The sequence below is a fragment of the Tympanuchus pallidicinctus genome, unplaced genomic scaffold (assembly GCF_026119805.1).
Source record: "Tympanuchus pallidicinctus isolate F22 unplaced genomic scaffold, pur_lepc_1.0 scaffold2, whole genome shotgun sequence".
NCBI classification, from domain to species: domain Eukaryota; kingdom Metazoa; phylum Chordata; class Aves; order Galliformes; family Phasianidae; genus Tympanuchus; species Tympanuchus pallidicinctus.
Window position 1 is genome coordinate 12,887,722 of NW_026294721.1, and position 26,292 is coordinate 12,914,013.

Below are 26,292 nucleotides of genomic sequence, written 5' to 3' on the forward strand. Positions count from 1 at the left end.
CAAGTGAAGTACTTGATTAATAAAGAGTTTCACTGTTTTCAAACACATATTCCATGCAGGCTCATTTGAAGAAAACCGCAAGTGGAGAATGCTTTACTGCTTCCAGTCACAAGGGGGTTGTGTATTTCAATCCTGCTTACACAGTTAGCTTACTTTGGAGCTCTGGTAGGAAAGAAACATGACCAGTAGAAATAATACTACATTCAGTGACCCTGCTTTTAGAATCAATTGGCCTGACGGGAGAACTTTTTTCTCTCTCCACTGCTACTGTTTTCTTATTTTTTAACCTTTTAATACGTAATATTTCTTGAAACACCATCTTTAGAGGGATGTCTACTGTCCAAAGACATTACAATTTGACTGATATAGCCTTCAGACAGCACAAATGGGGAGCAAGAGATTTACACTGACAGATGACATAGAAAGTAGTATGCTTGTTCATAGCCCTTCCTTAGACAAGTTTTGGATTCCTATTTTTTTTTTTTAATATTCCTATTTTTTATTTTAAAATTGGGTATTAAGTATATAGCTAAGCCTCTTTCATGTTAAAAAGGAGTTGAACTTCTACCAACCACAATGATAAGTGAAAGAAGGGGACAATTAAGTCTAATGAAGTCCACGGAGAATTCCAAAACAAAGTCTTGAATATCTAGAAGAAAAATTATAGCAAGTTCTAATAGGCTGTGGAATAGCTACCCGCTGGGCTTGGATTTTTAGTTGTAGCTCTATCTCATGAGAATTTTAAAATTGGATTGAACAAAGCACTAGAACACATTCTGTGGTTAGAATGAAATGCAAAGATCATTATTTATTTTCTCTATCCCATAAACCCTTATTGGCAGGCAGAGAAGGAATAAAAATGTTGCAGCCATGGATGCTGCTTACTGCTCAGCTGGCATGTTGGTGAGATGGATTAGCCAGTGATGACTACTGATCATTTGTGAAGCTGCCACTACCTATATGGCACGTTTAAAACAACAGTTTGGGATGAGTGATTTAATAAACAGCTTCTAACTTTACACACACACAGTAGCACTCATTACCATTTGTCCAAACAGGGATATGAGCAGTTTGTTATGGCAAGGTGACCACTTAGCTGTCTGCCCAAGTTTCATGTACATGTACCAGTCTGCCCAAAGAAATGTTGGTTTTCTTTCAGCCTCCCAGCCACATGCTGACTGTCTGGGCACCTCTGTTCTTCTTTTTTGTGCATGTACCTGCTCATGCACAGATTTCATTCCATCTTTCTTTCAGCAAGAGCTAAAATTAAGTCAGAATTCAAAAGTTGCTCCTTTTAAAGTAAGCAATCCATAGATATGTCTAAATTACAGAACATATACTGATGCAAAATATTTACATGCAATGACTAAATTTCTCTTCCTATTCCCACCTTCCTCAGTGTTCCTAAGTACTACTATCTAAAAATCCCACAACTTTTAATGATGATTTTTGGCTCTGCATGTTCCCTCATTCTAGGGCTGTTACCTTCTAAAATGAAAATAGCTGACTGAGTAGGCAGGAATTTTACTATATTTCTTTTAAGAGATTAACCTGCTGGAGTGTTAATTGAATTACTGCTGCTATCAGCTACTGATGCCTAGCTAAGGTCTATGACTGTTGGGTTGACCTTGGCTGTTTGCCAGATGCACACTATGCCACTCACTCACTGTCCGTGCTCAACAGGACAGTGGGGGGAATAAAACTGCACCTCTGATGTGGTTCTCTATGGGTTGCGGAGTGGATATCAGCTCCATCATGGTCCTCCATGGGCTGCAGAAAAATAGCCTTTTTCACTATAGTCTTCTCCACTGGCTGCAGTAGAACCTATTCTAGTGCCTGGAGCACCTCCTTCTTCACTTACCTTTGGGGTCTGAAGGTGTTTTCTTTCACATTTTCTCACTCCCACAGCCCCCAGGCTACCAAAACCTTGTCATGTACACCCAATGCAGTGACAGTAACACAGTTTTGTCTTGAAACATTCATTCTGTCCTAAGCAATGGAGCACACTGCCGCATGAGTTAGTACAGTCCTCATCTTTGGAGTGTTCATCTGATACTGCCCTGAGCAGTTTGTTTGAGCATGAAGTGACCTGGCTTTGAACAGGAGGTTAGGCTAGAGATATTGTGAGTAAAGGCTTCGCACAATCGTTTCCCACCTGCATTATCCTTTGTCTCTGTGACTCTGATTCAGCCCTGTCAATTTAACTCCCAGAGTTACCCGCCAAGTTAAACTGAGCATTTTAGATAGAGAAAGCATGAGAATACAATAAACACAGAACCACATAATGCTTTTTTTACTGACACATTTTTCAGACTACTGTCATTCTTGAAGTGTGGACTCTGGACAATTTGAAGAGTTAAATAACAATATGCATGAAGTCATATGTATTCTTATTTAAAGGACAGTTCCTTCTTGGAAGTTTTCCCATAAAAATAGTTTTTCATTCCAGTATTTTACATCATTGAAATTCCCAATTTATAAGAAATAATATTCCTGAAAGAACAGAAAAATTCTTATCTTTTGGGGTTTTTTGTTTGTTTGTTTGTTTTGTTTCGTTTTAACAGAATTGAAATACTTCTCAACCACACTACCCTCTGGACACTGGGAAAATTAGTCAAAGTAAATGTTCTCCAGAAGATTAGGATTCTTACGATCATTATCCATTTTTATGATTTTGCATGCTCTAAGATAGACTGTTATGTTCCCATTTTGGTTTGCATGAGCATATTAAAACCAGATGTGAGTTGCTGAGTCAGCTTTGATACAGTAGCAGAGTTTTGCTTTCCAGGAAACAAATAATCACAATCCATAATTATATTTTCTCAAACATAAGATAAGTAGTTGAAACCAGAAAATGAAAACTGTGGGCTTGAGTAGTTTCTGTCAGACATAGTGAGATCAGCCTCCTCCTGCTGCCTGGCAAATGAACAGAGCTCTCAGCTTAAAGAAGAACTGGCTCTTGTAAAAACTAAAATATCGGCAGAAGTTGTATAGCAGATACAAACTATACCATCCAGACCAGTCAACCTAACCTCTGTCCCTGGCAAGGTGAAAGAACAACTTGTTCTGGATACCACCTCCAAGCAATTGGAAGAGAAGAAGATTATCAGGAGTAGTCAAAGTGGATTCTCCAATGGGAAATCATTCTAGACCAACCTGATAGACTTCTATGATGTCATCACTGGCTGGGTAAATGTGGGAAAGCAGTGGATGTTGACTTCAGCAAGGCATTTGACAACATCTCCCACAACATTCTTGTTATGAAACTTAGAAAATGTGGAATAGATGAGTGGACAATAAGGCAGATTGAGAACTGGCTGACTGGAAGAGTTCAGTGGTGCAGAGGCTAGCTGGAGGCCTACTGGTAACTAGTGGTATTCCCCCAGGGTCAATATTGGGTCCAGTGTTGTTCAACATCTTCATCAGTGACTTGAATGAAGAGATAAAGTCCATCCTCAGCAAGTTTGCTGGTGATACAAAGTTGGGAGAATTGACTGACATGCCTGATGGCTGTGCCACCATTCAACAAGACCTGGACAGGTCAGAGAATTGGGCAGGGAAGAGTCTGATGAGATTTATCAAGAGCAGGTGTAAAGTCTTGCACCTGGGGTAGACAAATTGCATCAATCAGTAGATGATCTGCTAGAGAGGATTTGTGCAAAGAAGAATCGGAGAGTCCAAGCGGACAACAGGTTTGCCACGAGCCAGCAGTGTGCCCTTGTGGCCAAGAAAGCTAATGTATCCTGGGGTGCATTAAAAAGAGTGCAGCCAGCAGATTGAGAAAGGTGATCCTCCCTCGCTCTCTGCTCCACCTCTGTGAGGCCATGTTTAGGCAACTGTGTCCATTTCTGGGCTCCCCGGTTCAAAACAGACTAGGATTTCCTGGAAATGGTCCAGCAAAGAGCCACAAAGATGACTATGGGTCTGGAACATCTCCCATATGAGGAAAGGCTGCGCAACCTGGGTTTGTTCAGCCTGGGGAAAAGAAGACTGAGAGGGGATCTGATATATATTTAAAAAAAAAAAACAGCAAAGGGAGGTAGAAGGCAAATGGATGAGAACAGGCTCTTGTCAATGGTGTATAGTGATAGGACAAAGAGTAATGGTCTAAAACTTGAACATAGGAAGTTCTCTACTAACATGCAGAAGAACTTTACAGTAACGGTGACAGAGACTTGGAGCTGGTTGCCCAGACAGTTGTAGCATCTCCTTCTAAGTAAATATTCAAGACCCATCTAGATGCCTATCTGCACGACCTATTGTCGGGTACCTGCTTTAAAGAGGTTTCGACTCGATGACTTCTTGAGGTCCCTTCCAACCCCTGATTCTGTGATTCTGTGATCTAAAACCCTATAAAAATACCTGTAAGAGATTTCAAGAAGCAGTATCAAATACACACAGAGCCTAATAACTTGCTTTTCATCATTGTCCCTTTTATATCTAATAGCCCTATTTACTAAAAATCATTTTACATTTTTCAGACCATTTCTCAATGTAGCAGGTAAGTCTGATTATCTATTTCTTCAATTAATTTTCCAATTAAGCAACAGAATGAACACTTGAACCTGGAAGAGGAAACTGCAGAAATCTAGTTGATAGCTAACTCAATTCTGAATGTGGGAGGACATGCATAAATATCTTCTCTTAACAGTTTTCTTATCAGAAAATGCTAACCACTCAGAGTAACAATTCATTCCCAGATGAAGATTGAATTCAGAGAAAAATTCTCCTTTTAAATTGTGACCATTGAAACGCATAGAAACTTGTTCCTAAAGCATTCATTCACGCATAGCTGTTGCTCAATACAAAACAAGGCAATGCTTGCTGACTGACCTGGCAGAATCATTGCAGGCAGAGGGTCCTCGGGTAGTAGAAGAAGTCTATTATTAAATGTGGAGATTGGTGGCCCTTCCTGTGGCAGGGTATTGGAGCTTCATGGTCCCTTCCAACACAGGCTATTGTGTGATTCTGTGAACAGCCACTGCTTACAGAAGTACATTTTTCACAGGAAATTATTTAGTTTATTCAAAGATAGAGCCATCACCACAACACTTCTTTCAACTTGCAAGACATTAATACGAAGGTTATGTCTCAATTTATGGAAGAATTTAGCCTCCAATCATGAAGAAACAAAGCAATTGCTATCGTGATCACAAGAGTTTTCTCATCTTAGAAAAAGAATGCTTTTATAATACATAATATTTTCTCTAAGCAAACTGTATTTCCTCCTTCCTCTTTCTAAATTTCCACTTTTAATTGTTGTCTGTAGAAAGACGATGATTTAAATCAGATTTTCTGGAAGCAGTTGCACAGCTAGAGAACAAACAGATGTCCTCGATCAAACAGAATATGCTTCTCAAACAACCTGAAAACCACTACTACTGCTTAAAATATGCCACATAGAATAAAAACCTCATAAACTATGTGTACTGCAAGTAGTCAGTAAATACTAAGCAGAGAAACAAGAGAAGCTCTAGCGTATGTGAACCATTTGACATTTTTTACTGGATAAAGTTGTATTGAGATTTCAAGCTGATTCACAAAACAAAGCACTAAAATGAAACATTAGGTTGAGAGCAGAGGTTTAAGCAGAGAGATACGAGTTTTGTAAAAAAGGCTCAAGTATTGTGTCACCTATCAGACTGACTCAAACCCCTCATGCAACATATGCGGAGAACGAAGTATTTCAGCACCCACTAACCTGAAATAAGTATATTAATTTGGGGACCAAGGCATGTAAATAAAGGAGAAAAAATGCTACTAATTCTAGTATAGTATATGGTTTTCTCTGCAACTGAGGAAAAAGCTGCCAAAAACTCCAGTAACATCATATACCCAGGAAGAAATTCTGAGCATTATGGAAAAGACAACGTTAACTTAATTGAGCAGGAAAAAAAAACAGGGGAAAGAAAAATCATTTAATTTGCTGGCAGACCAAGATTAGTCCCAGAGCTGGCTGTCAGATTATCCACAGTGAGAGTCAAGTACTGTAGTCGAATGTAACTTGAACTAATCTTATACTGTACTGTGGAATAACCATAAATTACTGAGAGCCTGTGAATGATCACCTCATGAACTGCAAAGAGGCTTTTTAATTTCATTTAGGTTTTGTGTCTGAACTTCATTCCTTTCACATCCTGTTTTTTTCTAATCTGCGCAGAAGAAAAAGAGAATTATACATTGTGTATCTCACAAAACCCATTACTCCATCATACCTGGCTTGCAAAATGAAAACTCAGTGTCACACAAGAGCAGCTCCAGATACAGTAACTACATCAACACTCTGTTGCTATTTGAAATGAAGTTTTTGACAGATCTAATAAATACATTGAAGTGAATATACTGACATCAAGAAGAATGTCACAAAATTATTTTTATCTCAAAAGTAAGTTCACTTTTTTTTTGCAATATACATAGCTAAAAAGGACATGGTCTGCATTGCCTGTGCACCACTTAGTTTTTAGAAGCTTCTCAGATCAAATCTAATTTCACTCTTCACATGATCTCAGTTAATTGTGTTGTTTTTATGAAAATATGTATGGAACTTATTTGAAGAACATATTTTCTATGTGAATCCTATGTGTCTAAAAAAGTCTTGCAAAGTAATTATCTAGTTCCAGTCTCTAAACATCTGTGTGCATAGTGACCTTTGCCTTTTGTCTTCCCTTACTTATTCTCCTTATTGATGTGTGGAAGGAACATGAACATGTCCACAGCACATTTGCGTACAGCACCAGATGGAGCTGGTAACTTGCTCTAGTGCATGGATTCATCCAGTATGGAGAAATGGGCCAACAGGAACTGTATTAAATTCAACCAGTGTGACACTTTGAGACTCACATCCCTGTACTGGACTGACTGACTGACTGGCTGTGGAGAAACTGCTAAAAATGGTCTAGGTGTCCTGGTAGAGTGTAGCTAAATACAAACAGCAGCAAAAACACAAAGGAAGACATGACTGTAACAACAAGAGTATAGCCAGTAGAGAGAAGACATTTTCCCTGCTCAGTCAGCACTCATTAGGTTTCACTGCAATGCTGCTTCCAGTTATGTCTTCCCCAATACAAGAAAAGTGTTGAAGCTTTGGGACACTGTGTTCAGGAGAACACAGCCAGAATGGTGAGGGCAGCTGTACTTGCCCTGGGAGGAGAGGCCACAGAGCTAGACTTGTTCAGCCTGGAGAAGGAGCAGCTTTGGATGGTTTAACAGCAGACCCAGGTGCAAAGATAGCATCAAGGAGATGGAGCAATGTTCTTCATGGAGGCACACAGATAAGGAATGACAGAGGTCATAAACTGAGTCAGTTCAGGTTGGATACAAGGAAAAAGATTTCATCATGAAAATGACTGAGCATTGGAGCAGGCTGTCTAGAGAGGCTACGTAATCTCCAGCTTTGGTAGTTTTCAGGACTCATCTGATACCACCCAGAGTAGTTAGGCCTGATTTCGTGGCTGACTCTGCTTTGAATGAAATGTGGTACGACTGATTTCTTTAGGTCCTTTTCAGCCCATATGGTTATTTCTGTACCCACTCCTTTGCTATCATATCTATCTGACATACCATATATGTCTCCAGAAGTGGCCTGGTATCACAGCGTACCAAAAGCTCTACTCATGACTCTTGAGGATCTTTCAATGCTCATGGCTATGACTCTAGTTCTGAAGTGCACCACTGAGTTCTGTTGGTAATACAATCTTTCCTGTTGTTGTCAACAGGCACTTGAGTATTTTTGCTCCGTTTACTGATAATTGTCTTCCATTTCTTGCAGATATAATCCCTATTTTGGTTGATTCCTAGCAATGATGGTCTTGGTCTTTTCACACACACATTTTGTGGCTTACTGTCAGACACTTTAAGTCTAATCCACTCTTCTTTGTTTTAATAAGCCTGTCTAAACTCCTAACACTTTTCCTAGTTTGCTTTTCCCTTTGATCAGGTTCTAGCTCTTTCTGACTTCAAGCATTTAGCAGTCATCCTACCTTCAACTGGCTCGGTTCCCTTTGGCTCATACCCAAGGTAAATTTCCAAATCACTCTTTGAATCTCATTGCCCACTGCTAATTGCCTGTTAAAGATGTATTTCTGTTCTGTAACACATGCTGATGTCGCACATGCTACTGTATTTTAATATTTAATTTTCCTTAAACATCACCTTTCCAGAGGAACAGCCATCAAAGGATTTCCATATAGAAAATAAAAAAAATTAATCAAATTTTAATGTAAACTTCCTTTCTTTCTTCCAAGATAAATTGCACATTCATGTTTTGCTTCTTAGTTACTTAATCTGCACTCCTCAAAGTTTGTTTGCCACTCTTACAACTTTTTCTGTTTTTCTTCAGGCTCATAGAATTTAGGAAAAAATTTCCCAGGTCTTTCATTTACTTTCTACAGAAGTCAAATTCGAGGTCTTCATATTGTTGCTTGGCATTACCTGGAAAAAAAGTTGGAACAAAGTGCATAAACCCAATTTCCAAAAGTAAACTGTCTGCTAATTTTTTTTTGACAAAACATTGCATTTACATTTTGCTCAGATGAGAGGTATGGATCTAGCTCTACCTTAATTAAAATATATATATATATATTGCCACAGCCTAATCAAGGATATGTTTTATCGAGATGTGCTACAAAATATTCCTTTCGAGAATCAATCTTCCCATCTCTCAAAGACCTCATGGAATGAATCTTTCCTTTAGATTTCCTTCCTTAGGAAACCAGCATTTCCCCTGAGAAGCCCCATCTCATCCAAATGACATGGCTATGAAGATCAGAACACAAGAAATGTCCCAATTTAGAATTCCCCCAATTTAGAGTTTTCAATCAGGAACTATCAGATGGGAAGAACAGTCTGAATTAATCTGTGTGGCATATCACTTGTTACACTATGTTATTGGACAATAGTCCAAGTAGCAATAAAACCAAAGGTGAGAATTAAAGCCAGAATGCATTAGTGCATCCTAAATCATAATACTACATATAATTTTATCTTAATTTTGATGAAAAACACATAAAGGTTTAGATACAAGTGAAAACTACCACAGGTCACTCTGTTTTCATTTAAATATAAATCTACTGTTTTTAATTGCAGTAGTCATCAGGGATAAGCTTAAGTTTTTATAAAATATACATCTGGGGATTAAATTACACACTAACATCACCATGTTAATTATGGAAATAGCTCAATATAACTTCTTTTGATCAAGCACATTCAGTGCTCTGGAGGTAAACCACTTACTGTATTTTACAGTAAGCTTTTCAAACATCAAAATATAATGAAGCTTGAGCCCTTCATTACCTTAATTTAAGACACAATTTTTTTCTGGATTATTTACAGGTAAGTGATGATATCTGTATGACTATGCCACCAGAATATACACTTACTTGCACCTCACTAATTTTGCAACTTCCTTTTAATTTGTTGTATTGAACCTCATAGCTGTGGGCTTTTTTTTTTTTTTTTTTTTTTTTTGTCTAGCTCAACTTTCTGTCTGGGTATAAGACCTTGACTGGATAGAAGAAAGGTAGCCACTTGTATTTGAAAACAAGTGGGTTTCACTGATCACTAAAACGACAACTTTGCTCAGGAACATGAGAGTTTACATTTCCTAGGTAATGGGCACCAAAATCCCTGAAAACTCGGATAAAATTATATGCAACTTTTATGGTGCAGGCCTGTGGAGCCATTTATAAAAATAAGCTGGGTTTTATGTGATTGGTAACAAAAATACATAAAAATGTTGTTTGCCCCATATATTGGGAAATATCCTGTCTTGGCACTCTGCAGCTGGTGAGTCATAATTTTACAGTTTTTACTAAAATAAAAATGAAATTAAAAAGTCCACATTTTCAAAGAAGTACAGAAACATAATATTTATAGAAGATCATAAACAAGTACTCTGTTAATAGTCGTTGAACTTTGTTTAAAGAATAACAGACTAACATTTCCAAAGTACTCTTTGCTGAGATTGAACAGGATTTTATTCAAACTGTTGCGGTAACTAATGAAAAACAAATGAGATTTCCAAACAGTTTTGACTGTTAGGGGTGTGATGGCAATATCATTGCTTTTTGCACTTGCAGCTGCTGCTTACACTGAAAGTACCCATTTAAAACACGATGTCATTTTGTACTTGAACTCTTGATCTGCCATACAGAAGGGCTAGGCATATTTGACCTAGACTGGAATCATACAAACACATCTGATGCAGCTCCAATTTTGTCCTCATGCATGAAGGCTCTTCATCTTCCAAACTTACTTAAACTTTTTAGAGGAATCCCAGACTCCTGCCAGCCGTAAAGCTGTTCCTTGTGAAAAAGTAACAGAAGAGTTTGAGATTCACTTGAGAATGCCTGGCTCATGGTAATCATAATCTGAGAGCTTCTTGCACTCATACTTCTCTGTTGGTTGGCTTTTCCCATCAACTGCATGACTTACTGACAACCCGGGATAGAGGCTGTGCCACTCAGTGAGACTGAAAAACCACGATATACTATGGGAGCTGTAGTTCAATGAAAGAGGAAGGCTTCGCAAGAGAGAATATGTGAGATAAAATAAAACTCCTGTAGAGCATTTTGTCAATACACATGAACAGAATCTGAAAGGATGTGGAAACTGCTTCGCTGGTTGGTTGGTTTGTAAGAGAGGTGTGTTGAAAAATTTTTCTATTTTCAATTTGCTACTTAAAAATCAGAAATTTCCATGAAACTCCCACATTCTGATTAATGGTAACATTTATTCAAACAAATTGTACTATTGTTCAAATATAGACAGTTCTTAGGTAAAAGCATTAGAAAAACACTGAATGTCTTGGGAACAATTAGAAGAAAATCAAGTGACATTTATCAATAGCTGATTAAATGACACCTGTATCAAAAAAAAGAAGACACAGATTGATCTCGTCATCTCTTCTAATAACACCCCAGTTGATTTTATTTCACATGCAAAAAGGTTTTTTAGGAGTTCAGATTCTTTTCATAAAAGTGACATAAACAGAAACCAAACTTTCAAAATTGTGAGCTATTATAATTGCTCCTCCAGTTTGGGCAGCATCAAAAAACCAGGCAACTCTGAATCTTGAATTTCAGATGTTTTGGATCTACTATGCAAATGAATGGACCAACCACTTTAAAAAAATTAAAATCTATGTTACTGAATCAATCACATTAATGGAGTCAAATTTCATCTATAGCTTTGCTTTCCTTTATTTAGTAAGTAAATAAATTAAGAGAAAAGAGATGATCTAAGACACTTCAGAATTCTTAGATCAGGAAACAATTGAAGCTGTCAAAAAGACAACTAGTCCTTGGGACTAGAAGTTCTGGTATGCTCTGGTGTGAACCTTATTGCTGCAGAAAGAAAATAACAATTTAATACAACACTTTCCACATATTATTTTGCAAATCAGGACGTGTTAAACTTTTATTTTGTTTCAGTGCAAATGTTGCACTGAAACATTTGGTTCTCCCAGATTTTCGAGGCATGTTTTGATTTATATTTGCCATAAATATTTTGAAAGGGGGCAGATGTGACCACAAAAACCACCCTACCTATTTTGATGGGGGCTGAATCTACTGCTGGAGACAAATGTACTCAAGAAAACAATCTCTGTCTCATTACAGTACTAAACCTTGACATACTCCAAACCTTTTTAAAACACCTGCTCTGCATAGCTGCAAGTGAAGCTATATTTAAGAACAACACAAATCACATAGAGGAAGGGGTAAAAAAACATAGTAACTTTTCTCTTCCTTGGGAACTAACAGTAAGGAGAGTGTTTAACAGAGCAGGGAGTGTACTCATACCTCAGGCTTTTAAGCATGTTTTTCCTCCTCAAGTGTTGCATCTGAATTTCCATTTAACCATTCAGAATGAAGAAATGATGACAACTTAGAATAATTAGAGGATGCAATTAGCCTGTCCTGCTTCAGCTTACTGAACATTTTGATGCTACGGTTTTAATACCGATTGAATGGTGTATTTGTATGTTAGGGATCTAAACTCAAAGTCTATTCCAAATTACAGCTGTGCTTATTAGTTGAGTTATACTGCTGGGCATGCTGCATACAGAAACGACTCTGTGAAACACCCAAGGCAAAGAAATCCTGCTTTATAGCGCATATAATCGGAAAAGTAAGGAAAGAAAATTTTAACTGTTATTTAAACAAGTCTCATTCCAATTACTACTTTCCTCTCTGTCAGGGCCAATTATTCTCACTTTAGACATGACTAGCATTTCTAGAGCTTTCTTTTTTTTTTTTTTTTTTACAATATATAGAGTGCTGCACAGTCACTTTGAAATGAGTGAAAAATAAATTAAAGTACACAGGAAAAGGAGACTTACTAAACTTGAAGATATCCTCTTATTTTGTCATACTGAGGCACATTAAAACACAGAAAGACTTTACAAGCAGTGAAGTGTTTTGGACATACATTCATTTTTACCCCTTAAAGTAATAGTGAGAAAAATTAGAAAACCAGAATATTTATTCCTTAGCATTTTTGCCAGACAAGAAAGTTAGTTCAGGAATGTTTCGTCTTCTTTAAAGAGACAGAAAAAAAAAAAAAGAAAAAAAAAAAAGTGATAAGATACTGGTTATGAAATGAAAATGACACGCTATTTATAATGTTAGATTACTAGTGAACAGATTTAGAAGCCTCCATTGCAATTGCTATGCACAAATTCAAACAACAACAACAAAAGGAAATATTAAAAACTAAGAGTGTATTTCTGAGATAGTTAGAATGAGCGCAGGTTAAATTGTTGCTTCATGTGGCATATTGCAATCAGAAGTTTGTATTGATTCCAGACTTACCAATCAGAGAATAGATTTTTGGGTAGATGATCAGGAATTGCTTGCAGGCTGTCCATGGCTTTCTCATCTGATGTAGACGTAGTAGCTCATTTGATTTTAACCCACTAGAACAGAAAGCTTCTAAAAACATAGGTACCTGGAGATCTTGCTTTGCTGTGTTTCTTTCCCTTGCACCAGACCTGCACAAATGAACCTGTGTTCCAAAGGTCTCCTTCATTGCCCTCCATCCTGCAGGCAAGAAACAGCAGGAAGGGAGATTTGCTATAATTTATTTTCATGAATATAAAGCACAGATTTGATAGTTGTTGCTGCAGTTTTGTGGTTTTTTTTTTTTTTTTTTTTTTTTTTATTAGTGGTAGCACTTTCACTCATTAATTATATATCTTTTCTTTTATCACTGAATCACAGAAGCTCTGAATTGGGAGGATTGGGGGGAACCTCCAGAGATTATCAAGTCCAACCCCAATATATGATTCCCTGTAAATACACAAAGGCTGTGTGATAGACAGAATTCCATGCAAAACACTGACTTCACTTCTTCAATTGTCTTCTCACAGCTATCCACATTCACTCATATCTTCCTCAATATGCCATGTCAGCAACACTCAAGGCACCAGCACTATTGTTTAGCTGATGCAGGCAGAACCTTTCTGTGGATCTCAGAAGAGCTTTGACTATAGGTAGCCAACAACTTGGAGCGGACATTCCCTGAAAGATGTACCTACATTAACACACTCCAACCATGTAATTTTTATTATATTGTCTTAGGAAAATTATCAGTCTTTCACAGTTAGTGGCAGCTGTACTTTTTTCAGAGTTGGTTTACTGCATGCACCTCAGAGACCTAACTGAGCAATACTCTACATTCTCTGTACTTTCATTGTCTCATTTTAGCTACAATCCTCCTTCTGAAATTCCCTATGCATAATGCCAGAGCTGACTGCATAGATCTGCACCCATAGCTGATTCAAAATAATGAGGCCAAACAAAGAAACACAAGTGAGCTTTCTTTTTCTTCTGAAATACATCCTGGACTAAAATTAAAGAATTATGTGCAAATGCAAGGTGAGCTAAGGGAATGAAAAATTAACCTTATGTAGAGACATTAAAACTGTTCCCAGAAATCCAACTGTACCACGAGAAAAAGAAATGTTAAGAATATTTCACAGTCCCTTGAAATGAATGAAATAAGCCCTAATTCTACAGCCACTTTCACAGGACTGATACATGTGCCTCACAGTAACACAGTGATTTCCCAGGGTGGCTGCCTGCCTGTACAATTGACCTGAAGTGATAACTTCGGGATTCTGCCATAAGTTTACCTCTTGAACTGATCTCACTGCTATATTCACAGTTTCATGTAATGGTTTTTCAGTTGTGGCATGTGATGCTTTTCTTTCTTCACCTCACTTCATAATTCGGTCAATAAAAATGTTGTGTCTTTTCTTTACAGTCAAGATTTAAATGTTAGTCATTTTCTTCCTCACTTTTCATATCTTAGATATCTCTCAGGTTTTGCACACCTCAGGAAGAGTTTCATCTGTTCCTAAGGAGAGCTAACAGGAATGGCTCAGCTCTCCATTTGCCCAGGTTTATCACAGGCACCAGCAAAACCCCAGATTTCCCATTTTTACTGTCAGATGCTGGAATTACAGAGTAACAAAAACAAGTTCTGTGATGTCTTTATCTTCACGTAGGAGGCAAGGGCAACAGAGCATACAGAAGCATTTCATTTCTAGAAAGAAATGTATCAAAATGGCAGTAAATATATTTCTGACCATCTTCTTGGTCATTGAAATATAACAGAGAAAACAGTGTCCTTCCTTCTCACAAATACTTTGAGGTCAGGACATACGTACAAAGATGAAAGGAGTTGTTCAAAGTATCCTCACATGGCCAAAACTCACTGACAGAAGTAGCTGTCATCTTATGAAACACAGCAAGTGAACATGAGTGTGTTTTGCTAGATTTGGAATATTCGGACAGCATGAACCAGCAGGGATATGTATTCCCTGGGCTAATGTGAGATTAACCAATTACAATTTTCTCCATAGAGTTTGGCAAGTGTTCAGTTCTCAGTTTGCTGTTTTTTAGAGCACAGTGACTATAATTATTTTTCCACTCCTACTTTGGTCTTGACAGTGTTATTTTATTCACCATAGGATATAAAATATGAATAAATATGAAATTAGAATGAAAGCATAATTTCTGCAGGGATTGTTTTATATATTGCCCTAAGACAATTACAAAACTCAGGAGGAATAATCAGGAATTGTTAGAGAAAAAAATCCATCAGCAACAGCAAAAGGTAGGAATAAGGTAAGCTGACAGCCACAGCCCTGAGAACCTGACCTTGGCAAAATGATTTGGTCTGCAGTGCATTTGTACACATGCACACACAACAGAAAACCAGGTACAATTTAGATTTACACAGAACACTGAAGAAAGAATATTTGCAGCTGAAATTGAAAACATTTTACCAAGAGTTTATCTAAACAATAAGAAATTTACTGACTTTAGCAAGGAGAAGCATTTCTCTGAATTACAGCTTTATTGAAACATTATGCAACAGACACAGTTGAAAGTGGGTAGGGAAATTTCTGTTAGTCCTTATTGGCCTATCAAGGTCAAAAGTCAATTAGAGCACTTCTTCTAATTGAAGAGATGAAATTATTTCCTTGCCGCCTTCCACACTGTTTCACTTTTACAACAAATATTTATAAATTAAATCTTTCTGTTAGGAAAATACATGATTCATTCTACCCCAGGCAGACATCACTGTAGTTGTAAATCTGAAAAACATAGTTTCTAGCATTGGTAAATATTTGCACAGAACCATTTCCTGTTCCATGACTACAAAAGTCTAGTTTTGTTAAAGACCCATTTAGTGTCGAAGCCAAAGCTTGCTCACAATAATCATGCTAATGTAGAGGCAGAAGTTAATTGGGCAATTTGCATGAATGAGATGAGTAGAACTTGACTTGTGGGCAGAAAAACAGAGTTGTCATACAGCATGTTCTCAGTGCCCCACACTTTTGCTTTGCAAACAGAAAACCCAGAGGGAAGGCCAGACCCCACAACTTCTGTTTAAAGGATTTGCTCACATACCTGTTATATGGGTTGTTCTGATTCATCTTCGGGAATACTGTGCCAACTGCTTGTAAATGTCATTTCTGATTCTTTATTGTTACAATTTTTTAATGGCATTGTGATGAAATACCCAGGTCTACATCTACCTTTCTATTGCCTTTGCATGTTGAAATCAGACACATATAAGGAGTTATGTAATTCAAAACTAATGCGATAAAAAGAGAAAAATCAGAAGACATTTTTTTTCTATTTTAAATACTAAGTGTTTGCTCATCTATGTTTATTTTTTGCTGGCAGAACTAATTATTTCTGTTGTTGATTGCTGAGTGATCAACTGTGCCTCAAGCTCTTTCCCAGCTCTGTTCCCATATCTTTGTTTCCTGCAAGTATCTCCAACTTGAAGAAAAAAATGAATACAGTGCCTAAAATTTCACCTACCTTTTCTGTTGATTTAAGTGGTTTTCTGGTACTGCTGAGTATAATTGTTTGGGGATAGACTGTCAGTGTAAACTGGCAAAGAGCCTCTGAGTGCAGTGCAGCCATGCCAATTTACACAGCCGAAAATGTGATACAATCTCAGTGCAGGGAGCATAATGCTACACGCAAAGAAAACCAGCAGTCAGGGAGAGGTAGACAGGCTAAAATCTCAAGAGAGTGAGAGGAAAAAAAAAAAAAAAACAACATATCAGAAATCTGTTTTAATAGCTCTGTAAGGGGCCAGGTAGTGGGGAAAGACACTGAAGCACAGTGGGAGAAGTTGTCTTTCCTCTGTGCACATATGAGTGCAGAGTGAATGTGATTCAACATCACTGCCAACGCTGTGAGATGACCAAACAAAATATCAGTCATTGTCCCACTTACAGCAAGTATGGGAGCATTCCTGTCAGGCATTGCTGTTATGGCAAGCGTGGGTTTGTTTTACACTATAACTAGGAAAATAGTGTAATGAAAGGCTCATAACACTATGGCTACACATAAATTCAGAGAATCATGCACTACGTGTAATAATACTTAGATTAGATTAGACAGACCATCACCAACCTGGAGATTGCTTGAGTCTGGTTTATACCTGCCATGTGTTCACACAGTCTGTACTTAAATATTTACAGAGAAAAAGCCAGTGTGGTCTTTTCTGTTTTGCTATATTGCTATAACTAAAGCTAATAAAAATGTGGCACCAGGGGAAAAAAACAGAAAGTCCCCCACTATGGTAGCTGGTTGAGATCACCCAAATATTTGTGAATAAGGGAAAATCCTCATTAATGACCCATACATCTCCATCTTCACCATCAAATTCCAGTCTGAAACACCACTGCCTCATTCTAACAGCTCTTATTTAGAAAATGTCAGGCCAGCTGAACTACAAGCAAAAAGCTGGCAGTCTGCAGCAGCGCAAGGAGCAAAGCATGGAAGAGCTGCTATTTTGTACACCTGGAAAGCCTGCAAGTACAGAAGTTAATACAGAAGCAGGGGAAAGAATATGCCACTCATGAGAATCTGAGTACTCAGTAACGTAGAAACAACTCCTGCGCTTGCTAACTTGCAGAATGAATCAGGGTCAGAAGGAAGGAAGGTCTTTTTAAAACATAATGTGCTTCACCACAAAGTAGCATTTGGTTCTTCAGTTTTTGCCTGTATTAGCTAGACAAAGGTCATTAAGTCAGCCAGTCACTGCTGAAGATGCAGTTACACATATTCTAAGATTCTATGATACGGGTGCAGATAGGAATGAACCCTCTCCTTGCCCATGCTCTGCCTGAACCAGAAGTATAAAATTTCCATCCAACAATTGCCAATGAATACTACCCAACAAAAGCTACCAAAAAAATTGGCTTTTCACCATACTGTCCAGAACTTAACTCACACTGCCCATCCCCTCTATTTCTTCTGCCTGGTATCGTCTGCAGCACAAAATGCAGCAGTTATTCAGCACACCAGTCTCCTATGCATGACTACCTTAGAAATGCAGTGCAGGGTAGATAATTAGACAAAAATATGACCAGAAAATCATGCTTACCATCATTATGTACTTCTGAGACCAAACACAAAATAATCCCACAGATACAGATTTAATAAAGCATTCTTACAGAAAATGTAATCTTCATCATTTGCACCAGTTCCATTATCAGTATATATATATAAATGCAAGAAATACGTATATCTGAATGGAAGTTCCATTTTCCCTCCCCCCTTTGAAGAATGCGTGCTTTCTATAATAATGCATGTGATCTCTGTGATGGCTGAACTACTAACAAAATAAGCATATGTTACAAAAGGCCACACAAATACTCCCACAAATTCTCTACCAAAGAGAAGTGTTGATGTTTCTCATTTTTCAAAGGTAGAAAGCCATACAAAATGCTGATCTGTACCATCAGATCTCTCTTCCATGCTTGCATGGTAATTCTTATCAAAGGGATTTTTAAGCCATAGAGGAGATTAAATGATAAACAATACAAAGAAAAAGTGTAACTATGTTTCACCATCAAGACATTTATACATATTGAAAAGTACCAGAATTTAATTTGAAAATCAATAGTGTAAATGCTTTGTAGACGCATCGGAAAACAGATAAAACCAACACTATGGCAGGACATGAGCACTGTAACAGTGCTAGACAGTCTACACAATTTGCTATCCGTGACAGCTCTTTTTTTAATTTTTTGATCTAGGTATATATGTTTAAGTGAGTTTTCAGTTCTGGACCTAGAGTTCAGTGTTTTGTCTCATAGCTAGAACTTTCAATAATTCAAAGAGCAATGCACCCAAACAACATTCTCAATGTAAACCTGAATATTGTTGGAGTACAAATAAAATTCAGTTCAATTTACAGAAATCAGATTACATCTTCTTTTAAATACATAATCCTCTATGCTTCCCATTGCAGGCAATCAAATATCTCTCTAAAAACATTTTGGTAGAATGAACATCAGAGACTAGAGGGATAATGTCAGACAAGGATTGCTAGTATATTGCTCATGTGACGTTGAAAACTGGTAAAGAATAAATAGCCATTCTGCCTGGACAGATCTTTATGTAATATTTTATTCTGAAACGTGGTACAGGTTTTTAATTTCTTCTTTTTAATAAAAAACTCTACCCAATTTCTTGCAGCCATCTTGCAGGCATCCTCTGTAAACACTACCATAAACCTTGGGCTTCCTTCCACAAGAGGTGTGGGAGTGGGCATGTGATGTGCATGACAAATCTGAATGAAAACAGTGAGTTATCAGGATCTTTCTGTGTTTTCTGAGAATAAGCTCAGGATTCCTTGAATTTCTTGCAGATGATAGCATAGTTTTAGAGCAACAGCTCTTCCGTAAGTCTTATGTGTGATCAGGTCTCATCTGTGATCAGCCCAGAACCACTGGACTTTGTGATTGACACCTGAAATTTAAGGGAAAAGAAGGCAAACCCCTCCATTACTGTAGGCGTTGTTAGAGTGTGAAAGGAAGATGTTCAAGAGAAGATAGAAGATTCCTTAAGTAAAAAAAAATATATATAATTTTTTTCATATTTTGCTTTCATTACTTATTCAAAATGACATTTTTAAATGTCCAGCTTATAATAGTTCAGAATATTTAATTGAACACAAATATATTTGTAGAATTTTGTAGAAAATCAAATTCGTAATTCTCACATTTCAAAAATCCACACTTTTAAGAACTTCAATCAAGTAAAAAACAAATGCTATTGGTCTATCTCCATTTCATGTGGAAAAACACTACTGTATTTACATTAACATTTCTAGTGTACAATGAAACATTTAAAAATGAACAGTAGCTTTCTCTTTGGAGTGAGACATGAAATCAATGAAATGGCAGAAATTTTGCACTAATAAGTGTCAATGAAGAGTTACTGTTGTAAAACAAAACAAAAAATATATTTTTAAAATTATCACCAGTACTAGAATATCAAACACAGTTAAAATACAGCCTTTATTGCTCTTTAAATTTGCCTAAATAAAAAAACAAATTCCATCCCAAAGATATTCAAGTATTAACTAGAACTTTCCTGCAAGAAATAGTTTTGTGGGTTTATCTGAAATTATGATGGTTAAAATGCAGGACCTTTATGACCTGCTCAATGGCAGGTTTACATTGAAACTGTTATAAATTATTACAGAGGTGAAGCCAATCTAAACAGTCCAACATAAATATATCTGCAGACATACTGGCTACTACATATTCTAAACACTGTCTGTATATGAATAAACAGAGCTTTCTAAATCATTTAAGAAAATGTATTTATTCATAAAATCAATAATATTTATTTTTGTGTTTGACAAAAAAGGCCTATTATATCTAACTTATTGGAGCCTGAAAACTTTTTTATGGATTCTTATGTGGTTTTCCTACATCTGATAATGGCTGAGAATTTTATTTTGAATTATGTGAATGTTTCTAATAGTTTTTGTATTTGACCTGTTTAAATTGTTATTTTATTAAATTTCTCAAGTTTAATATTTGAATCAACACACTGTACAGGGCTACGTTTATTCAGCACTGTGTCAACTAAAACTTTTATCAGACTATAAAATAGACATATGTAATATTAAAAAACAAATCTGTGTTTGTGCGTCTCTCTTATTCATTTGGAGCAGCAATAAAAATACATATTTCAGTTTGTACTATTATAATAAGTAGCATTTGTGGCAGGAAAGGTAATGTGAGATGTTAACACATGGCCAGACCCTGGGTATTCCATTTTATATGCATGAAACCTTAAAGAAAAAATTGCAGACTCAAATGCAGTTATGAATAATAATGCTGCTTATGTTGTTTCCTAATTTTACACAATATTAAAAATATTCTACCACATTAAAATTCTCTCTGTTCGTGCCAAGATTCTTAAATTGTCAAACTGTATTTCATTAAAGAAAACAAATGCAAATCATTTGCACATGCAGAACAATTCCCTGACTAAAAGACTCCAAAACTATAGCAAATGGGGCATGAAAAAAATAATGGATCTTGGTATTTGGTTGGAGGCCAGAACACGGTAACATCAATGCTGATTTTTGCCTAATCTCTGTCATTTAGAAGTTGAGTTACACTCAGAAGCTTGGAATTTAATTTCTCTTTCAAAATTCCTTTATTTTTATAATTGCAATTATGCGTGGTCTTTCCTTATTTACTATATAAATACACTGCAATGGTATCCACTTCTAATTGCTGCTGACTTCAGATGTTGCTTAGTGTTACTTAAAAGCGCTCCAGCACTTCCTTAAGAAAATTCCCCCTTGCAGTTGCTGCACTATATGAAACAAATAACTAAAAATAAATTAATGATCTTTTTTTAAATTTCACGTTCACACAGCCATGAATTTGAAACCTTCATCTCCCATGTTCATTCAGAGTCTCATTATAACCACTTACTCTACCACACGGAGTACACAACAGACATTTGGTTTCAACCTGCTGGCTCCCATGTGCCAATGGCAACCAGTATCTCCGTTCATGTATCATCTACAGTTGTTCTGATTCAGGAGCATTTTGATTTGGTCTCAAATGCATTACTTAAGGCTTTTTATCCACAAATTGTCAGAAATGGTCTGAGGAAGGAAACCATTCCTCTTGTTCAAAAATCCCAGAACTTATGAATCAAGTACATTCGGGGGGCAGACTTTCTTCGATAATCACAACAGTTACAGGTAAACTGTGGAATTTAGGGAGCAGGAAGAAAATGTCCTAAAAAGGAAGGGACTCTCATCCCTTTTTTCCAGCTACCTACCCCATGTTCTGCTGAGCATCAAACCTGTGAGTGTAGCAGGTTTTTGCCGCCTTTCCCTGGCACGCATCTTCTGCAGCAGACCTCAACCCTATTTTCACTTATTTTTCACATATATAACCTCTCAGTGTTGATCCTCCCTGGCTTCTTCCCTACCATTCCACTCCATGTAGCTCCTGATACCTTTTGGGTCTTTGCTCCCTCTTCCCATCTCCTTTGTTTCCAAAACCTGAACCACACACACTACGCTCATAAGTGTTCACCCCTCTGAGTGACATCACTGTGTCAGACCAAGTGCAATAGGGCTTTTAGGGTCGAGCAAGATTGGTTTGGCTTTGAGCCATGCTTTATGACCCCAGTACACCTATGTGGTGATCGGGCTCAAGTTTCCATCAAGAGATCTGTGCACACCTCTTTTCTACAGATTTTAAGCCATGCCCAAAGCTGGAATCACAGCAGACTCCAGCCTCTGGGTAGCTTCATTTTAACGCTCCAGTTCACTCCAGTCAAACCAGCAGTGGAAAGCCTGGATCCACATCTGAAAATCCTGCCTTTATAGAATCATATGATCATACAATCATTCATGTTGGAAAAGACCACTAAGATCAAGCAGTTCAGCCATCAACCCATCACCCCCATATCCTCTAAACCATACTCCTCAGTGCACAGCTATATATTTCTTGAACACTTCCAGTGATGGTGACTCCAACAGACACCTCCTGCCTCTATCCCAGGCTTGTGGACAAAGGGGTAAACTAGGAAAAGCCCTACAACACTAACAGCAGAGCTGGCAGCATCACTGCCAAACCTTCCTGCCCTACCTGCAACTGCAGTCTGCAGCTTTTGGGCTTGATAAAACGATTAAATAAAAATGTGATTACAGTGGAGCTCTGCCAGCCCACAATCTCTGGAAGCATCAGCCAGTGAGGACAGTCAGCTATTTCACAGCACTCGCAGGAGCTGCCAGTTCCAAACAAAACCTCCACGAGGCGGAGGGGATGGGGAGACTCAGCCATCGGAGGCTGCGATAAGCGGGCCTGAGTCAGCCCTCACTACTGTAAGCAGGGCTCCCTGGGGAAGTTGCCCTGTGAGATAGCCCCAGCCATTGGATAAACAACTGACAGCGGCTCTGCACTTCGCACCCACTGTTTCATTCCCACTGACGGGAAAAGAAACGGCAGCTGGTGCTGGTTGGGAAACAGAGGCAATTCGTTCAAAGCCAAGCTAACTGCTAAAGAGGAAGGAGGGCAGGAGATGTGCATTACAGACAAGGATAACAAGGAGCTGCTTGTGGTAGAGACGTTAAATTTAAATGTAAGAGATTTAATTTGAAATGTCTTTCCAAGAAACAGCAGTCTCTAGCTGTTTAATAAATTCATACTGTGGATTCAAAAAAGAAAAAAAATAGAGCCCATCAAAAGGGGAGAAAACTCTCTTACAAAAGATTAGTGAGAAGCATAACAAAAAAGAAGCAACTAAAGAAAGTTCAGAGGAAATAAATATTTTTGGGTAAGTAGAGAAGAGACAACCTCTTTACGACAGAGTAAAACTTTAGCTTTATCTACATTCTAAGGTTTTACAAATTACATTGCAAATTGCATTCATTCTTAAATTGCCAGTGATGCTTATTCAGCAATTAGCTCTTTGCTCCTGGGACACACACACCATGTCAGTGCTCTCTCTGCACCCCATTGCTCTGGCTCTGCCTGGAGAGCAATTCACTTTCCCCATAGCAGCCCATGAGTGCTGCACTCTTCACTTGTAGCCTTGACACCATGCCATGTGTTGGCTGTTGCTGAGATGTGTTGGCTCTCTGAGGCTCTCTCCAACAGCCCCAAGCCCCAAGTCTGGGCACAGACCTTAAGTGACCAAAGTGCATATCCCATACCATATGATGTCACACTCAGCAATAAAAGCGGGGAAAAGGGAAGAAGAAACATGAACAGGAATCCTCCTGAACAATCCCTACGTATATCGAGGCTTTGCTTCCCAAGATGTGGCCAAACTTCACTTGATGGGAAGCAAAGAATAATTGTTTTCTCTCTTTTTGTTTCCAACTGACCTTTTCTTCATGTTTAGCTTTGTTTGTCTCTTTCTTTTACCTTTAACTATACTTATCTCTTATTTTGTCCCTAACTGCCTTTGAGGATGGGAAGTGAGAGAGCAGTTAGGCACTGTTTCATTGGCCATTGGTGTGAAACCACCACACCTGATAAAAGCTGCAGTATTTCCACAGCTACATGATACTGAGACTGTAATTATAGTAATCATAGAACAAATCATAGAATAAATAATAGATTCATACAATGGCTTAGAATTGTAAGGGACCTTAATGACCAACTAAAATCCCATGTTGCAGAGATGTATCAAGATAATCAGATTCCCATGTACACATGCAATATACCCAGACTCTCTCAGTGTTGAATTATGGAGGATATGAAAGAAACCATACGTACTGTAACTGATAAAAATATTTCAGTTCAGATTTACAATAGAGAATTAACCTTCTAACCTGTGTCCATGACTCTAGGAGCAGGAGCAGGCTTTAAACAAGCTGCACCCACTGGAAAAAAAAAAAAAAAAATTGTCCTCCTAATGGGTGTAGCAAAACTCAAGCATTCTTTTCTAGGGGGAAAATATATATACATATATATAAATCTGAATGTGAGCCAACTGTAGACTAGCAAGGAAACACCTGACAGTGTAAATGTTTATTTGTCAGTTCTGGGGCACGTTAACTCCAGCACCTGGTTATGACAATTTAAACGTCATAATGCTAATTTTATCATGGCTATTTAAGGCTAATTAAAATCAATTGTTAATTATTTCAACTTACATTTTACAGCAAAGATTTCACCAAATACAGATACTGTGGAAGACTTCTGTTGCCATGGGACTTTTGGTTGAATGTTTTTGTAAATCTCTAAATTTTGGTTGCTGTTCTGTCACTTCCATTTTTCCTCTCATTTCATTTTATCTACCCTGTTCTATGCAAAGACTGATACGCCTTTTTTGTTCTCTACTTTCAGTTGCACTCCTCTGAAACTTTTCAAGGGTTGAGGAGGTTTTGAAAAGTTATAGCTTTAAAATGAAGAATATACTACTTTTATACAGGAAAAACAAATGCAAAACAAGAAAAACAAAGCAGAACAAAACCAACAGAAATTAAATATAAGTAAACAAAAGGGAAAAGAAAAAAATAAAATGAGAATACACAAATATTCTGCCAATTCAGAATTTTTTTCTAGGATGAATCTGCCATCAAGTATTTGGATTCAAAAATGTAAATAAGATTATGAAATAATCTCTAAGTACGTTAGCTGCACTATGCACAAACAGTAGTGTTCCCATGAGAAAGGCATGTATAAAAAAGAATAATACAGTCAAATTTTTAAACTTCTATATGCTCTTTGCCTTGCAACACATCATCTATGTATTCAATAATACTTACAGATGATTCTGTGGTGACACTAGATCAGATTGCCTCATTGCAGTTTAATTGCAACATGAAGACTCTAAAAGCAGAACAAAATTTAGACATCCATGAATTGTCGCATTCAGGCTGCACTTTCATTTTCATACTCCTTGTTGAGAAGAGAAACCAAGTAGGTGGCCCTAGCAATAATGGATAACTCTGCTTTCCTTGGCTAAAGAATTTGGCACTTTGAAGTCTACAATATCTAATTTGCTTTATGGGAAAACAAAGTTTTAGCTCTTCTGGAATGAATGAGATTATGCTGGCTCTGGGCTTTCTCATTTTACTTTTAGTTTCTGTATCCAGGATCAACATACATCAGTGCACCTGCTGTACATGTGCAAATTATCACTGAGGGCCAATAACATCTTTGATTCCTTATAGTCAGTCTAAGGACTTCGTTTCCCCTTTGACTTTTCCAAATCAAAATAACTTCAGCTTACCTAATTTGCTCCCGGTGATCTTGCAGATAATACTGCTATGACATCAAATGAAGCATGAATATTTTTCCTCAATTTTCTAAATACTATAATTTGAAATTTTAGTCTGTAGCTGGAGTCAAAACTGACATGGAGGGAAAGATATTAGAAACTTTGATTTAAATTTTCCAGAATGACCTGAAAATCAGTAAAATTAACCTTCACAGTTCCTCAGATCTTGTCCATAAGTTAGCTAAAGGTAAGTTTTAAAAGGATGGAAGTTTGCACAGTTGAGATCTTCATCTAATTCAGCTAACTAAATAGCATGTAAGTTATTGTATATTCATCTGAATACAAGTTCAGTTTTACAAAGTTCCCCTCCTGTCTGTGTTATTCAAAACATTGCCTCAGATTTCTAACCTAAAGTGGCTGGCCACTGGAATGGGCTGCCCAGGGAGATGGTCAAGTCACCATCCCTGGAGGTGTTCAAGAAACATTTAAATGCAGTACTGAGGGACAGACATGGTTTAGTGGAGTTATATTACTGGTAGGAGGACAGTTAGACTGGATGATTTTAGAGGTCTTTTTCATCCTTGATGATTTTTTTATTCTATGATAAACTAAAAAATAAAAAATATAAATCTATTTTATGTAGTGAAAGCAAATAAATGGAAAGAATTTAGAAAAGCCATCTGTAAACAAACTATATGAGACTCAGAAAGCAATCTTTAAACTGCCAGAATGAATATTTGTAAACAGTGTCATGAAG

The 26,292-nt window shown here is 37.4% G+C and overlaps 1 protein-coding gene across 4 annotated transcripts in view; it reads right to left on the minus strand.

The window, feature by feature from the left end:
• The window catches only part of BOD1L1 (biorientation of chromosomes in cell division 1 like 1), an 823,932-nt gene that overhangs the window by 522,610 nt on the left and 275,030 nt on the right, over nt 1-26,292 (minus strand). The window contains exon 26 of one of the 4 annotated variants that reach the window (XM_052681644.1): nt 1,226-1,235. The exons of 2 other annotated variants lie outside the window; for them this stretch is intronic. The gene's annotated coding sequence lies outside the window, so the exon portion shown is untranslated. Of the gene's footprint in view, nt 1-1,225; nt 1,236-13,096; nt 13,107-26,292 lie in introns of those variants that run through there. One more of the 4 variants, XM_052681645.1, reaches the window with a different exon arrangement.